This window comes from Colias eurytheme, chromosome 6 (genome assembly GCF_061535395.1).
Source record: "Colias eurytheme isolate Ceu_HAF_F1 chromosome 6, ilColEury1 Martin Lab GWU primary, whole genome shotgun sequence".
Classification (NCBI taxonomy): Eukaryota; Metazoa; Arthropoda; class Insecta; order Lepidoptera; family Pieridae; genus Colias; species Colias eurytheme.
In genome coordinates this window covers 10,166,906-10,186,159 of record NC_142985.1, presented here as the reverse complement: position 1 = coordinate 10,186,159, position 19,254 = coordinate 10,166,906, and the positions used below count along the sequence as shown (strand labels likewise).

General features: G+C 32.7%; 1 protein-coding gene across 2 annotated transcripts in view; it reads left to right on the top strand.

Annotated features, from left to right (window-relative positions):
• Positions 1 to 19,254, top strand: part of kcc (solute carrier family 12 member kcc) — a 270,331-nt gene that overhangs the window by 218,196 nt on the left and 32,881 nt on the right. The window lies entirely within an intron of this gene.

Genomic DNA, 19,254 nt, shown 5'->3' with positions numbered 1-19,254 from the left:
ATATGTGGAGTAACATCAGAAAATGTTATCCGTATATCAATTTAATCATATTACCTATGTACGTTGCTCATACTGTTATTTTAGCAAAATTAAAAGCTGAAAATACGGAATCGTGATCGCTAAAGGTGAGAATGTTTATTAAAAACCAGACTCCAGCGTAAATATTTTAGTAAGATATTCGGTTTTAATTGTATTTTCTTAATATTTTTAATGTTTACCTTGCCTGTAAATTCTGGAAATAAAATTTACTAAGTATAAGATAATATGAACAAATAGCTGTAAAATGAACTTTTTGCTCTACGTCGATTATTCACGCTCAAGTATGAATGGGCTAACCATCTATCTACTTCTAAAGTTCAAAACTCCAGAACGTCTTCTAAAGTTTTCATCCTATATTCCATTTCTATAGTACACCTAGTTATATTGTGATTAAATAGAAGTTTCTGGTAGTGAACTATGCCACCGAAAGCTTGAGTTTTAAACACAATTACAGAACTTTCGAGATTCACGTATAGAGCCCAAACATCTTATCAACTACTCATTTGATCCAGCTTATAAAGTATTATCAAAGAAACTGAACCCACGAACTTTTTACTCAGATCGAACTCTTGTTCAAGTACTGAATATGTCATGTATAAATTGAATGGCATAATCTTGGCATAATGTGTTATTTTGAAATATGTTTTGAATGCTTGGTTCTCGTGAAGATAATATTAAAAATAAATTAATGAATAACTTTTTAACAATAGAACTGTATTTTTGCTGCTGAAAGAACAATGTCCCTTTAGATAGCTTAGCTGGTAGTGAAAGTAAATACAGCCGTTAATGACTTCATGATGTATATAATAAATATGGTTAGTTTTTATAGTTAGTTAGAACTTCGTATGTTTGATCATTTATTATTATCTACTTTCCTTCAAGTATTTGTCTGCAAAACAATTTTAGAATTGTGTTGAATTGTATTTGTTTTTATTATGTTTCTTGATTCTCCTGAGCTTCTCAATTTTAATAATTTGAACCACGACCTCGTTGGCCCGCTCCTCGTTAAAATAAATAAACCAACTATTAAATATAACATCACATACGCATATTTGTGATAACTACTATAACAAGCATAAAATGGAACGTTCTACATTTTACAAATTATTTATTTTACCTGGATATACATATTTACGTGAGCTTAACAATTTGTCATTTTACAGTAAAAAGTTGTAAATAACGGGTAGGTATTATTTTCTCCATGTTGATGAATAATTGAAAATAATATTGAAATTGAAAAAATGAATTAATGCATTTGATTTCACAATCTCCTTTATCTACAAATGAGGTCCTATTTTGTTGTTATAGTCGTTAAAATAAAAAAAAAGAATCAATGTAATCATTTAAGCTACATGTAAACACAAGTTATAAATATACCTTTACGGTGAACATTAAGCATATTCAAATGTAGACGGCTAAACATTTTAAAAATAAATGTCCACAGAGCATAGGAAATCCTATAATTTGCTTTAATACACCTCTAAGCCAGATTAGAGCGAGATGGGGCTTAATCCGCTTTTATCCAGACCTCATTCATGAGTCCCGGTCTATCTAGACAGCCTCACATGTAATTCGCAGATTCAGTTTCTTTAATCCACAATGCCAGTGATTTTAAATGAAAAGTTAGTTTTTTTGGCATGTTTCACGCAAAATATACCTTCAATATAACTTCAATTATATTGGGTATATTAAAAAGAGCTTACTCCTTAATATTCTCTCCCAAAGGTGAAGAAATAGACTCTCCAATTATTTTTAAGTATCACTTTTTGCTTTTAGTTTCAAAATGCCCTTTACATCAACTTTGGCTAAATTCCAGCTGTATTTTATTTGGTCCTTAATAAAGATGTATACAAAAGGTCTGAATAATGGCGCCAGCTGATGGCCCTGTCCCTCTTTCTAAAGGACAATTATTTTTGAACAAGTTGGGCTCTTTGAAAACACTCTAACGACCCGCTTTGTTTTACGTTAGCAAATATTAAAATTGTATAAGCAGACTAAGAATTAGACGAAAAATTAAGAGTCAGGAATAAATCATTAGCATTGGGATCTTTAATTAAATGATTTCTCAAGTTACTATTTTCCAGAGCCAGCTTCTTTATGATCATTTCATTTCAACTATCAGTGACATATATATCTATGTGTTCTTATTAAACAAACGCTAGTTAATTTATAAATATGTACCTCAAAGTTATCTTGATAATTCACAATCGTCCGATACACAATTTGATCGCCTGTCTTCTACATCCGTAGTCATTAAAAGTTCATTTCTTTTATGATGTTTCTTTGAAATACTGCCTATAAACATCCCATTGCCTTCCTGATGTCTGTAGGAAAGGGACATAAAATGTGCTTTTCAACAATATCTTTTTATTGAACTGAAATTGAAAACGATTCGTAGCGGAAACATAAAATTTTGTCACCGCTCGTCAGGAACGAAAAGAAGGTGCAGATTCGAAAACTTTCAATTTATTAAAATTAGGTTCGTAGCAAATGGTATTATAATGAGCACATTTCCGTTTGACACTAGAAAAGACTTTATTTTCTTAGTAAAGGCGACGCTTGTTATTTAATTGTGAGAAGGATTTAAATATAAACAAAGGTTTAAAAGATATTGCGGAGATAAGATAATAGTTACCACGTTTAAGCTATCACATCTACCATGCATGATTAATCCTTACTGAACAATACTTCAATTAATAGTGGTTTAATCAAAGATTAATAAAAGATTTATATGTATATGCAAATTCATACTATCTTTGTTATCTTTTCCTCCAAAGCTACGCTCGCGTGAACTTTCATTACTGTGCCAAAATTGTTCACCATACAAATTTCCTCCCATAAGTCAAGTCAAAAAGGGATCGTAAATAAGCGCACATACTCTTGACATTGGCTCCTTAGCCATTTCTTAATACAAATCACCAGTATCTCCATTATCTACGTCAAAGTTCATTAAAAAATCGGAAGCATTATATATAGACAGATAAATAAGCAATTCTTATATGTATATCTATAATACACACTAAACTAATTAATTAATAAGCCAATATTAACAATAACAACTGCACTGTACACAAGTGTCATTCTATTAACACTTAAACACGAGCTGCGTGCTGTATTCTGAATCAAAAGATGGTTTCCATAGCAACGGATCTTATCGCCGATGAGCCTCTCATTCCGCCCTAGTATCTTGAAGAGTGCTATATCATGCTAAGTTAATTTACCTTTCTTAATTATACAAAAATAACTATCATAGCGTAGGATTTAATTTTCCATTTGAAACTTCTGAATTTCGTAATGACGCAAAGAGAAAATAAATCTCAATCAAATAAACAAGCGTTGTAAACAACAATTAATTTTTGTTGTATCTGACATGTTTTAATAAATTTACACATCTATTATTCTCTCAGTGAAAAGTCTTAACAAACAGAGTCAATACAATTTTTCGTTCAAAATTTCAAAGGGACAAGGCCTTTGTAAGACGTAACGTTAAGGTTGTAACAAAAACGAGTACGAAGATGTTGTATTCTCAAGAGTCGGGAGTGTGTTAAATAACATGGCCGCTTGGGAGGTCTCACTTTACAAAGTCAGAGATATATGTCCCGGGTTACGTTACGCCATGACTTTTCGAATATGGTGACCTGAAAAGTTTATCTCTATTATACCTATGTATTAAAATCTATTTACGAAAAAAGAAGTATCACTTCTCATTTATTTTATCTTTCGATAGTGACTTCAGCTAAGACACATTCCTATTAGAAACAATGAAACATTTTTTGTTGGTATTGTTAATTAGTCCTTATAAAGCTGTAACCATTAAGCGTCTACTTTTATACTACTAAAACATTTACACAGCTATTTGTCTTTGGTATATATTAACCAGGTAGGAGGGCCAAAACCTTTTTCCATTAATACCATTTAGATCCAGTCTTCTTTTAGGTTGGATAACATCTGTAAGAATACAGGGTGTAATCGTTAAGTGTGCACAGGTTATTCCGATTATTCCGTAACTATTGCAGATATCAAAAAACTTTAAACTGATATCGAAAGCCCTTTACCTAATGAGTAAAATATCAATAATAACTTTTTAAAAATAAAACGGGAAATATATATAAATATATAAAATATCCATTGAATTTTCCATACATTTTGTGTTCAAAGCAATGTTCGAAGAGACGTCCTCGTTTTGGAATACCATTGTATTCCACATCAAGCTCTATTTTTAGTTTCTAAATGAATGTTTATTAAAATTTGCGAAGTAATTTAAGCACAAATTCAAAAAAAGAAATAAAATTTTTCATATTACATGTTTAGGATAGTCATATCTCATACTAAATGTATGGGAGTGTTTGGTGTACAATTTTTGGATATTTCCCATTTTATTTTAAAAAAGTTATTATTGTCATTTTACTGATTAGATAAAGGGCTTTCGACATCAGTTTAAAGTTTTTTAATATCTGCAATAGTTACGGTATAATCGCCTGTGCACACTTAACGATTACACCCTGTATAAATAATTAGCAACAAATTTGCTAGTGTTCTACATATGTGTTGTAAAATCAGTTTGTAGAAAACTGTGCGTATGTGTTTAGGTGTATGTAATTAAAGAACAATAGACAAACGTCTGAAAACTACTCAATTAATTTAAAGTTAGTTAATGTCACCGTCAGCAATCCGTACTTTTAAGCCCACCTAACCCAAATGAACTCTATAAAATAATTATCGCGGCGATGTTTCATGAAAATTGTTCTTTACTCAGCAAAGTTATAACTTCAAATATTAGCACAGCGTTGCGAACAAGTCGGAGTCATGTAATTTCCTTTGTGGTGGCAAAAGACTTGTAATCTTCGAGCGTGCGTCAAGTTTTGTTAGGAAAATATTTCGTCTCGTCTCGATGTAATGTCATACATTCGTGTGGCTGTGACGGCTTGTAATTTCGTGTGTACTTATTTGTAATTTATGATTCGTGGGTTACGCTTTATCTATGTCGTTGATCTATATATTATATGGGACACATTTTAGTACTAATAATTCTTGTATTTGAAGCATACTTCTTCTTGATCCGGTTAGACTACATAATATATTCTATCTCGTGAATTATGTCCATATCACTAACTTTAACGAAAACAACTATTAGTAGACTTTATTGAATATTGAATACAAATACGAAACACAATCTACGTATTGTATTTAACTATATAAATATGAACGACACAATGTACGATAATGTAAAAATATAAAGGTTATAATATTCACAACTATAACTAAAGTATGAATGAACAATATCAATAAAATGATACTTCATTTTACAGCTTTAGTTATAAAAGTAAAGTAATAAAACTGTGAATGTAATATTTTTCTCAGAGGCCCAGGAATGATTTATCCTACGGCCTAATTACCTCTCGAATCACAGGGGTGCCACTCTGAGCCTTTGTTCATTAAAGTTATTTATGAATATGGGATATCCAAATTAATTAATTAGTGTTATTGTTATTCGTTTGATTCCATTAGTTAACAATAAGGTGTGTGGTGTACTTTCCTGTTCATTAGTTAGATTTCAAATCTCACATAAAATTAATATGTAAAACTACTTACTCCATAGTTACTCAATATGTAAATGTATATCATTAGATACTTAATTACAAAGAAACATGGTCTTAAAGTTATAAATTGTAGTAGTTACCAATTTATCAATATGGACAAATAATGGACCTTTACTTTATATGTAGACTTAAATACTTAAGTCTATAAAAGCTCGAAAGAAACGCATCAAAAGTAAAATTAAGCCATCTAATGTACCTATGTGTTATTTTGGCTAAAAATATCAACGTAGGATTTGCAATTACGTAGGCACCATGTGAATATTAGAATATATTTTTATTTGAATATTTTTGAAGAGGCGTAGGAAAATTTTCTATTGTGGGAATAAGGCTTTTATGCCTACGCTTATAAGCGAGACATGGCGCTACGTAAAGTATAATTTTATCGCTAACATATTGTTGAAAAAATGTATTTTTTCTTTTACTGGAATAATTAAGAATAAACTTCAAATGGCTTACTTTTTTCTTTGTAAACTATTAATTTATTCATTTGAAACTGTTGTTTCTAACATACATACAAAAATAAACTGTTGTTTATTTCCAAGACTTCTATGTGCTTTTTAATCGAACATATACAATGTGATGTAAAAGTACTTATTCATTCACATACAATCGATCTGTTTTCCATCCTCACACCAATTTTCTATTCAAAATATAATGGTTATCATCTAGCAGATGAACGGAGCAAGGAATAAATTGCGTTATCAGATTAAATAGAATCCAATAAATCCAGATACAACAATCCATGTGGGAGCCGGGAAAGATCAATATATCACAAGTAATCCGTCTATGAAACAGGAGCTAGCAAAATTGTACCAATTCACGTTATACAGGCTAAATTTAGATAGCAATTATATTCGATACGAATTTCATCTTGCTACCGAACACTTGCAATCTGAAGAGCTTTGATTTAATTAAATAGTGAACAGATACAGGCCGCATGATAAAAATATTTTTGTATTGTTTATATTCGTGAAGACCGTAAATTGTGTCAATTAAAATGTCCATTGAATAATGCCAATACTAATTTCCAAGTTTTATAATGAAATACAATATGCGCTCTACGCTACAATTAAACGTACTAACAAGGTACTAACGTACGTATTATGTAAAAGCGTAACGTAAAGTGAATACAAGTATGTTTATTATGGTTTTTTTTTTTCGAATCGAACTATAAATTTTGCTGTAACAGAAACGTCGATTAACTTTTTTGTTTTTTAAAAAATAAAAACAATGTCCGAAAAACTGGAGCAAAGCAAAAGTTTAAAAGTGAATCAATTTACATGTGCCTACAAATTCATCCTTTGAATTCGCATAAAACGCAGTGCCCATCAAATATTCTGCGCAAACGAGGCGTTGTAAAATATGCAGAGCGCTCGGAACGGCAACTATAAAGGCTTTGTCAGATAGGACGCGTATTTTAGCGCTGCGTAGTAGCGCTACAGCGTCCTGTTTTAACGTCGCGCGAGGCTTCGTCAAACAGAACGCTTTAGCGCGCGTTAGGACACAGCAATTGATATTATTAATGCTGCATGTTGTTTACATAATTATTACTTACGAACAAAACAAGGTACAGCGATATTAACTCCGGAGTCGGAATAATTTTTTACTTACCAGTTTCATTAATTTCTTCTCCGATTTGTGCCCACAATTTTGCCTTCATTGATATATCTTTATAGTTTATATGAACTATCCTTCGTATTATATAAGCATGGATATTTTCTAACCAATTCTATCAAATTTTCGGTCATTATGCAGTATTTTATTATTATTTTACGCCTATTAACTCCGACGCTAAAATAAAATTTGTAAAAAAATACAACACCCGACGTTAAAGCGTCCTAACGCCGCGACAGAGCGTTGCGTACTGCTAGCGCCGGCGCTCTGTTTGACGGTATTCTACGATGGTAGTAGAACACATCTTAGCGTCATATCGCGGCGTCAACTTAACGCTCTGACGCGCGCTAAGTACGCGTCCTGTCTGACAAAGCCTTAAGCGTGATTTTTCACGAGAAAATACAGATAATGTTATGCAACAGATTATTGGAATAGTCAACTTTTGAAATAAATTTTATCCGTGTCGTGTCGACATCAAGTACGTCCATGATATTTCGGAGAGTCGAAAATTTTATGTAACTTTTAACATCGGTATTCTTTTATGCTCAAACGATGCTATCTTAAATATCTGTCTTCAAATTAAACCGAGATGAATTGAGATTAGCATCAAAATTATTAAAATCTTGATTTAGCGCATACACGCAACGTTGTTAACTCAATTATACCGAAGGTGTTTACCTAATTATAGAAGCGGTAAGCCAAAAGAGGATTATCGCTGTAATGGGTTTACGCAAGCCGTAAGTCTTGTTTAGTGACAAATATAAACGTGCCGTAGTTACGAGGGCGAGGTAAACGCTCGTAAAACTAAACATTAACCGCCCAGATGTTAATGGTTACCTCCTGCAGTCATGTTGGAGGTAAATATAGTGCTTTTGAACTCGATCGTGTCAACGCTGCAGTTGTTTTAGTTGGAGTGTTTATTGTTCACTGTTAAATTTGTCTGTGTTCAAGTGAATTCGTGATTCGAATTTGTCCAGTGTTAATTTACGATCGTATCCAAACTTAACCTGATACATATCTATTATTGTGTCTATTATTTATATGTCAAGTAATAATAATAATTTCAAAACGAATTCAAATATTATTAATAAACTTGAGATAACATTTAATACAGTGCCACCTACAAATTATCAAAATATGTATTGACATAATAAGGAGCGCATCAAATTTCACGTCAAATTAAAAATAAATCTCAAAGATAAACTTTCGAATTCGTCAAAATGAGAAGACAATGGGTGCTCCTAAGGGTCGAGGTGCTTTAGAAATTGTCGACCCACATTTGGGTCACAGTGACGCCGCCGCTGACATTACTGAAAACTTGCTCTCATTTGCGTTGTTTGTGAAAACTGGTGACGGCCTACGACTTCGTTTAGATATCACTTCAATTATCAAGTGTACAGAAAAAGTCTAGATTTTTAGACGTTACGGGAAAGCGGTAAACAAAATTATGTAACCTGGGCCTGTAGACAAAGTAACAACTACAAAACGATAACGAAGTTAGAAATCGCAAAAATGTATGGGATTGACATACGCCGCGTTAGATCACGTGGTCTATCTAATGTCAATCCCATACATTTTTGCGATTTCTAACTTCGTTATCGTTTTGTAATTGTTACTTTGTCTAAGGCCCCTGTATTCAGTTACCGTGATAAATCCTATATAAATACAATTATAGTTTGTCTCTCATTCTAGTAAAAAACAATGTTTCCTTCTTATGAGGATCTACGTTATCATCAACTGATTTTGTTGTGAAGATAATTATATATATGTTCATAAGCTTAAATTTAATATAATAAACAAACATTATTATCATTACCTTTATATCGACACGAGCGCGAACAAAGACAAAAATGTAGAAAATACATCTGATATTTTTTTTGTCTCGTTGACTTTCTCTCGTAGGTCAAGATGATGCCTTCAAATTTCCAGTCCCCCAAGACGAGGGCCCTTTACAACATGGATACTTAAAAGTTAAAAAGAATTTTAATCTAATGCTGAACCACCAAAGAAGTGCCTTTTACCGATCCACGTTTCGCTTTGTGAAACGAACACCTACTCGATAATAATATGAGAAAATGCTGACCTTAATTATGTATAGATCGCGTGATGTTATTTTAAAATCTTGCGAGATGTGCGAAAATTATACGTTCTAAATTATAAATTTTGGTGCAGGGCAGAAAATGTGCTAATATGAAAGTCTTGAAATTTCGTAATAAGTAGGTATTTAATCGTCCCTAGTCCTTAATAGTAAATCTTTCATTAACAACATTTTTTTCAAAATATTAGGGATTTTTTTGCTTCGGTCTACATCTTATCAGAACTGCAACTCACTCATTTAAACGCGATTAACTTGGAAAAAATGCCTTGAACTCGTTAAGAAAGGAAAGCTGATTGTTCACTTCCTCATAATGCAGAAATTTATAATACTAAAATGCAGCAAAAATTCTCATTAACTACTTAGTTCTTTTTCAGTTATATCTAAGATTTACATAGTTATTCATAATTATAAAATTAAGTTTACTTTGCAATCAACTACCCGTTACTTTATATTTTAATTTATAATTAAGTGACATAATTTGCATGCTGTTAATAACGGCTTAACATGCTGGAACTCAATCGTTAACACATCTATGTATATTGTATACTATGTTTTTTTGGCAAATAAATTAATTTGAATTTGAATTTGAATTTATATCGCAGATCGATAAAGTAAAGTAACCTCGTGATATTAACAAGACTAATTATATGTTAATGTCTTCACTGTTATAGTTTCTATTTCTGTCTTATTATTAAGAAAGAAAAGTTTTCTAACATCTTACCCGTCATTACCTATAGATTGCGTGATAGTCCATAATAGTATATCCTTTTGTAAGAAATTGCTTTGAACTTCGTGTCAAGAACTATTTCGTTCACATCCTAAAGTAATTTATATTTCTCGACGACGCGACGTTAAATTTATTAATGATACAGTGTATCTCCAAGACGGTCGAAGTGTGGGTCACTTTATTTTATACATTTTGCTAACGCGTAGAGCTGCTACGAGCTCGTAGCACGACCAATTTAACGCCGAGACGCATACTAACTATACTCAAATATTTGCTATGGAGGAAAATAAGGGAATTCTAAATTATTATTATTAGTATTATGTCATATTCTATTTTTATGTCATATCTATAATAATCCTAATATCTATACTTAATATCATAAAGCTGAAGAGTTGGTTTGTTTTTTTGAACGCGCTAATATCAAGAACTACTTGTCTGATTTGAAAAATTCTTTCGGTGTTAGATAGCCCATTCATCGAGCCTAGAGGCTTATAGGCTATATATCAGCACGCTAAGACCAACAGAAGCCTCCGCCTCCCCCGCGGGTGAAACCGCGGAGCGCAGCTAGTTATAGAATAGTAATAGTATGAACGCAGGAGCATCCTCCTAAATAAATATATTTATAGCATATATCACATAAATCTAATTTTTGTTTTGACTATCATAGGAATAGCAAGATTTAGCAAAAAAATATATACCTAAATAAAATTCAACTAAAGAAAAACATATCTTATTCGTAACAAAAACGACATCCTCATTTCGGTTTCATACTTATTGGGTAAGATTCACGGCTTTGTGTGATATTTAGGTTTTCCTCGTATTTTATTTTACGATGAGCTTGATTATTCTGTGCCATCTAAAATAACACCTTTGAACGTAAAGAATAAACACACACAAGCTTGTAAAAATCCCGAAAACTCAGCAAAAAGTTCAGTTATTTTGTTACTTACGCGCAGCTTCAAACAATATCTAAATGAGATTTTCCGGGAATATTTTAATGGAAGCTATATCCACTTATAGACTTGGTGTAAAATAGCATAATCCAACAGTGCTGTACTGAAATACTGCATTAGTAATCGTATTAAATAATGGCTCTATCCGCTACATAAAAGCTGAAATTTTCACTCGTTTATATTATTGAAGAGCTATTTTAAAAGCTAGGTATGGGCAAAATGGAAATATTAAACCTTAATCCGTCCATACTTTTATATTTATGATATTAGAACTTATTAAACTGCATTTTTAAACAACATTTAGTCATCAATATTCATACGGCATTGTGATTTAAAAAGCATTTAAATATGTAACTGCTTAAAACGTCTTACAATAATATACATATTATAAGATACTAGAGGTCCGCCCCGGCTTCGCCCGTGGTACATATTTCGCAATAAAAGGTAGCCTATGTCCTTTCTCGGGTATCAAAATATCTCCATACCAAATTTCATGCAAATTGGTTCAGTAGTTAAGGCGTGATTGAGTAACAGACAGACAGACAGAGTTACTTTCGCATTTATAATATTAGTATGGATTCCGGAATATTAAAAATCACGCCAATATGTAAAATAATGTACCTCAATTCTCCCATGTATGAAATGGTATAAGTAATAAACTATTCTAACGCCTTAAAGCTTAGTGACGAGCGTCTGTTTGTACGTGCCGGATAATTAGTAGAGGCAGGAAGCGTCAGCTGTTTGCTGTACGCCGCCGACATGTTACACTATGCTTAAACCGTGCTAATTTAATTAAACTATATGATACATGGCAGACACTTCGAATAATCAATCACACTTTAACATTTATTTTATAATGAGACCTTTGTCTCAATGCATATTCGGCCATTTACAAACTCAAACTACATTTACTTAAACTAGCGGTCCGCCCCGGCTTCGCCCGTGGTACCTACATGTTTAAACTATCCTATCTCTCAAGTTTTGATTCCTGAGAAATACGGAAAGCAATCTCACTGTATATATGTACTTGATTTGAGAAGGATTTTCGAAGAAATTTCATCACACACGGCTCAAAAACAAACAGGATTAGGAATTTTATGCAAATAAATATATCTGTATTGATCGGTGCACGAACGTATTGAATTTTTAGAAACATTGAAAGTTACAAAGCCAATGATTAATTTTACCTATTAATTAAAACATTCTACAAATAATATACAATATTATTTAGAGCATCTAATTCCAAAAAGCAATAAACAACGGTACGTACCATAAAACTGGCAATATTTCACGCACCCAACGTTTTAAACCGCCAGAACTTTAATATCCCAGTAATTCCTAACTATACCTTCAATTTCATGATATATACGTACCTGTGTACCGACTGGCGAGACTAAACGACCAACAATTTAACTTCCGCCCGCGTCTAACTTACTGCTATTATCTAGGGAGGCAGAGCAGAAACATTATATTATTTTCACCCGTTGATTTTTAATGACTTTTCTCTTCAACCTTGGATTTTAAAATACGTTTTTAATTTAGGAATTACACAAGAAAACGTACTTATAGAGTAGTATGTGGAACAGATTTTACACCAGATTTATTTTTTAATCCGCTTCTAATCGATGTGTAATTTAGTACATAAAGTCCATTATGTTTTTCTCATAACAAGTGGTCACATGCTAATCTATTTGACCTGACAACAACCGTATAACATAGCCTTCAAATCGAAATTCTGACATTGTAAGTGCACAGTCTCAGCCACGAGTAGTATCTAAGTAGTACTTACTTTCATGTAAATACTAAATAAAGCGGTCATCCATCTAAACACCGACCGCGTCGTAAGTAGCTTAACTACAAGATCATTTACCCACCGTTAAGAGCAACTAGCCATGACGATCCATACCTTAATCACGAGAGACAATTGTTTGCTATTATCATAGCCATTACGTTATCTATCACTGATTAATTTGCATATTGTAAATGCTTATAATGCGTGCCTCCGAGATTAATGATAACTCAGTCATTGTGCAGATTAGCCATGATATCCTGAGCTCTGCTCCGTTCTAACTTCGTTATATAGGTACGCAAACGCAGTTAGATAGTTTCACAGAAAACTATAAGTAATAAAATGTTATAATAAACTAACGCAGGCGTTAATGCATCATCGTCGATCGAATTATCTTAAACAAATCTACAAACCATCTTTCTTATATGATTTGAACTTTTGCATGATAAAAAAAGGTTTTTATTTCATTAAAAATCGTAATTTAACAACAATATTGTGTTGACAAATTTTAAAATCACAATTAGTTACACAGTTATAATTAATGAACACACTGTGTCCATTAATTATAACAAACAGGTTGAAGAAACAACGAATCTATTTTACATATTATGTATCATAAAACATATGTTCTTTATTTCCATTATATTGAACAGTTTGTTATGTACACGCCTTAACTATTAGAGGATGCATGGGGCCACCCAAGAAGGACTTGCACCTGTTAGCAATTGCGACATCGCGCACACCTGCGATTCCAGAGAGTGTTGCAGCAATCATCGCCTCCGCGACGCTGTAGCTGCTCCGCCGTGGACGACGAGCACTCTTTGTTCCAACATTGAACGGGAGGGACATAGTTTAAGTTAGGAATAATTTATAATGTAATTTTTTTACAATAAATTATTAATAAGTAAATTTCGGTTTTTTTTTGCGCCTTCGCGGGTCGGTCAATATAATTGGCGCAGCCGGTAGGATAATCCTTGAGAGCCGTCTCTCGGAACGCGAAACTACAAGCATCGAGTATCGCTATTCCATCGGAGGGACGACGACGGGGATCCAGAACCTACACCATTGGCCACCGCAACGCGAAGGGTATCCGAACATTGATACTGCAAGAAAGGCCGAAATTTAAATCCTGTAAGTACACTAATTCTCTTAGTGACTTGCCATTCTTAGATTTGTAAGTTTTCCTAGATTACCCATTCACGGGAACCGAGGAACTGTAGTGCGTAGGTTTAAAATTAATTCATCGCGAATTAATTTTCGAATTTTACAAAATCACTTGTAAAATTCAAATATAGATTAATAAGTTTAAATATTAATTCATCACGAATTAATTTTCGAATTTTATAAAATCAATTGTAAAATTCAAATATAAATCTATATTACGTTGATAAAAGATTAATAAGTTCAAATATTAATTAATTATGAATTGAATTTCGAATTTTACCATTTAATTCATTTTATAATTTAAATTTAAATATATTAAGTAAAGATTATTAAGTATTTTTTTTAATCTAACGAAGTTAATAAATTTAATAAAGTTTAATATAAGTATTCCTAATGGTAGTACAGATATTTAAAATGTCAGATTTGGATAAAATTTTTAATGCACTTAGACTTTTGCCAGAATTTGATAGTAATGTTAAATAAATTACACAAATTTTATGGCAAAGAGCAAATCCTTCAAGTTAATTATAGAGAATATATAGAAATATAGGTAGTTATAGTTTTTACGTTCCCGGTTGTCCTTCATACTACCTTTGAATTATTTAAATTATCCATAGTTCCCAATAAAGATAGTAAAGTCCTAATTCCACCCTATCCTTTTGTGGCAATTCACGACGAGAGTTTTATGTACATGGAGGCAGAATGCCCGAAGTCTGGCCTAGAGTATCTATGTGAGGACAAGCTGAACCATCATAGATCCAAAAATGAGTGCCTACATTAAAGCATACGAGTGTTCAAGATAATCAAAAAGAAGAAATAGAACACCAATCGGCGGAGTGTGAAATTTCAGCGATATTAACGAGCCTTGCCCGCCAATAATCGCTGAACTTCAGGAGGGAGGTGTTATGTACACGCCTTAACTATTAGAGGATGCATGGGGCCACCCAAGAAGGACTTGCACCTGTTAGCAATTGCGACATCGCGCACACCTGCGATTCCAGAGAGTGTTGCAGCAATCATCGCCTCCGCGACGCTGTAGCTGCTCCGCCGTGGACGACGAGCACTCTTTGTTCCAACATTGAACGGGAGGGACATAGTTTAAGTTAGGAATAATTTATAATGTAATTTTTTTACAATAAATTATTAATAAGTAAATTTCGGTTTTTTTTGCGCCTTCGCGGGTCGGTCAATATAATTAGTTTATAAACAAACACATACAAAACAAATAAATCATAATTTAACAAATGTGTTATCGATGATAGATCAAATTTTCACAACTCCCTCACACACTTGACCTACAAATTTACTGCTATGTGCTCATAAAAATGCTCCGAGTCAGTATTAAGTTAAACCATCCACGTCTAATTTTATTTTTCGCATGAAATTTCGTGATATTTTTTATCTTATGATACTTTTACTTGATACGTCTCTCAGCAACGCCAGCAATTTCGTTATACATAATCATATTATATAACTTGTTATAATATTTACAATCATTGAAATTATCCAAAAGCAGCAACTGATCGACAGAATACAAAACATTTTTAGTCGGAGAAATACAAAGTAAAGTAAAACGTATTATGTTATGGCTAAAATCTATAATCTAATTGAGTCCATCCCAAGAGATTGGAATTACTGCTCATTATCAATGTTCTATAGATAGGTAGAAATCTACTCATTATTTCTACTCCGGTAGTTCACATTTTACTACTATTAAGAAAATCGTACTGTGGTAGAGTACTTAACTTTCTGGTTTGAAAGATTACATTCGATGTGTTTCTTCAGATTATATAATTATTTTTAAATATATTCCATCTAATTGTATGAATTTATTTTAATATTTAATTTATTCTTACAATTTTCAAGTCCAAATTGAATTTCACTTGTCAATAAATTCTTTTTTCGATCAGTCTCTTATTAATGATCACGTTCTTACAAGAATATTTTTATTCTTAAACTTTAAATATTTTATTAAGTATAAACTATAATTTTGTAAAATATTAGAGACATTCAAACAATGGACAACAGCCATAAAAAAATTATGATGTTTTAACCATTTGACTGCAAAGCTCCTAAAAATATTTGTCCACATTCCCTCAAATATTTTTTATAACCCATCCCACACTCGGATATACCGTTTTAGCATACATTCCTTACCAATCGGGCTGCCTGAAAGAGAATGCTTTTGAGCAATAAGGCCGCCTTTTAGTACGTATGTTTTGATTGTGTCTAATTAAAGTATAGCTTATTTCTGTTTTGTATATGTACAATAAAGAATAAATAAAGTACAATATTACCGTGTGGCAAACAGAGAGACAGAGATTTGACTCTCTGATTTCTATTAAACTAAGTTAAGAGGACTAGCAACCAAATGAATCTTATATTCTACAACCTGCCCTTAGAAGGGATATACCTACCTTATTATTCTCAAGATACAAATCAGCCTTATCTTATGTTAAACAAACACATCACGAGCCTTCAGATAATTATTCAGGGTGGGACATCAAGATAGGCCGCTGCCAGGGAAATTATGTCTTCGTGTTCATCGCAAGCCTTTATATTGTTTAAGACGTCTTCTTCAGTTTAATATTAATATATGCACCCGTTTATTATTTATTCAAGGTTCATTATTCATGCATATTGAACATTTCAAAAATTTTCAGTGTGATTTATTACCGATTTATTGAGATAAAAATATAAATACAAGAGTTATTACTTGAACTGGTCGTCTGGTTTCATTTAACGTAGCTATCATGAAAGAGTAACATTATCATTGAATTTACTCGTGTATAAAAAATTTCAATAGGACATGCGAAACTAGGTCATACTTTGCAACTTTGATAAATCCAGATTAAGGTACATCTGTCGTTGCATAATTATTAAGCAAATCATCGTTAGAACATAGAAATAAATTGAACCGTAGCTCAAACATTGCGGTCATTCGAGATAAAGAATAGGATATAAAGCTGTAGTATCGTAAATCAGCGTGGTGGGGAGCGGGGCCGGCGTCGGGCGCGCGGCGTCTCGCGGGCGGCCCCGGGAGCTGCGTGCGCGTGCGCGGGCGAGGGGCGCGGGCCGGGCGGCGCGGGGCGCGGGGGCGCGGGGCCGCGCAGCCTCCCGGTGCAGCACTCCGCTGCCGCCCGCCGCCCGCATCGATTCCTCCCGGGACGAGCGAGCGAAGTAGAGCGCGTCTCCGCACCGCGCGCGCTCTGGTCGCGCTACGCACGCCGCGCCGCGACCGCTCGCAGTTCGCACTACCAACCGCTACCCGAACCCCCGCCAGGTTATACCGCGCTTACGTAACCGGTAACACCTAGGTTATGTGCTCGTGACCGAACTTTCAGTTTCCATTGCATGACCTCTTTACTTTCACCGTTCTCTGTCGAGTATCATATTGAAATCATTAATGTCGATAGCTCTCATCAACCCTTTGCGAGTATCCGCGCTTTCGCGCCGTAACGAGATGCATTATTTTAATTGAAAATGGAATTTGTTTCTTTTGCATAGAGTTCATTTTCTCTTGCAATCATCTCGACGATTTTTATTCAGCCGCAGTCGCCTGGTGTTATTATTGACATTTATTATTAACGACATTGAAATATTATTGTTCCGCATTCAATAAAATTGTTTTTATTCATTGTCCATTAAAACTTTTCATACTATTTATTGTTTTAATTATGTTTCCTCTGTCTCTTCTATTTTTATCATATTTTACATAGCCATATGATATTATTTATTAAGATAAAATGAAAGAAATAATCGATGTTAAAAGTCTAATTAAATAATAGGTATATTATATAAGAAAAGAGAATAATATAAACAATACAATATTTCTAATCTAAACGTCATCACATATCACACATCACATTCATGTATATATACATAATTATAATATAAAACATAGATTAATAAAAATGCCATACCTACTTATAATAAATAACTTAATCCACATACTCAGTCCATGTTATAGTAAAATCAAGTTGTTCGTGTATTAGTGTTATACTTCTCTAGACAAAGATGAACTTAATGAATGCACCTGTTTTAAAAAAATTAATTAAATAGGCGAAAGCTTGAATAAATCTATTCACTGTACTCATTGTAAAATGTAACATTTATATAACAAGCTATTTAAGGAACAAAAACTTTAAAGTAAAAAGCACTATAGAAAGAAATTGCTTTTAAAAAGTTACGACCAAAAAAATATTCTAATTAAAAACTTAGATACCAAAAAGAACTAACTTCTATAATTCTAATAGATTGTTTTAAATTATACAAAAAACTATTATATGCCTAATTAACAGATTTTATCAATTCAAACATCTCATTCGAGCTATATAAAAATACATATAGGTATGTGCTACATATGATAAACAAAACCCATAGCATACATATTTAATTGACATATTTTACATTCAATTATTTCAAACTATTTATGTCTCTTAAAAAGTAAAATTTAAAAACTCTTCACTGTAAAAAAAACATGACATAACCTAAAATTCGATAAAAATTACGCTTCCAAAAAACACTTTTCTATGAAAACTAATTTGTACGTTAACTTGACAAAAACTTTTTAATTTGCTAATGACAGATTTGTCACTGATAAATTATCCTAATGTCCTAAAAAATCTCCCAAGCGTTAGGTCTGAGCAAAAAATTGTTCATACTTACTGCAAAGCCTGTGTTTTACAAGAGAAAACCCGGTTACCAGTATCCATTCCGCCTTGTTATTAATAAAGGAGAATCCGGCTTATCTGACTGGCGAGATAATCTCTTTGTTCTCATACTATATTGAAAGTAAATTTGGAAACTAACTTTACCGTATTAACGGCTATACAATGTCGGACTTCGGTATCGCTGAAGGCCTTTATGAAAGTCATTTTATAAGTGACTTTGTTACAATTCATAGTCTTTAAATAGAAATATTCCGATACACGCTTATAAATAACTGGCTTCTTAAATAGAAAGATTTAAAAAATAGGATTTCTTTTCAAATTATTATACCTAGTAAGATCGAACAAAATTAAATCTATACTAAATTTAAATCGGCTTCATCTCTTTCCAAAGCTATTTAATACAATGATCTTTAATGCTATCATGTTATTTTAATCATATTTAATAAATATTGCTAATAACTAGTGTAATTATAAATCCGGTACCCTTTCTAACTAAACCCTAAGCAACTAAAGGGTTCCGCTAACCTGTTAGCGAAGGTCCCATAATAGTTGTAACTTTATAACTGTGTTTAGAAACACCTCCATGATCCACAATTT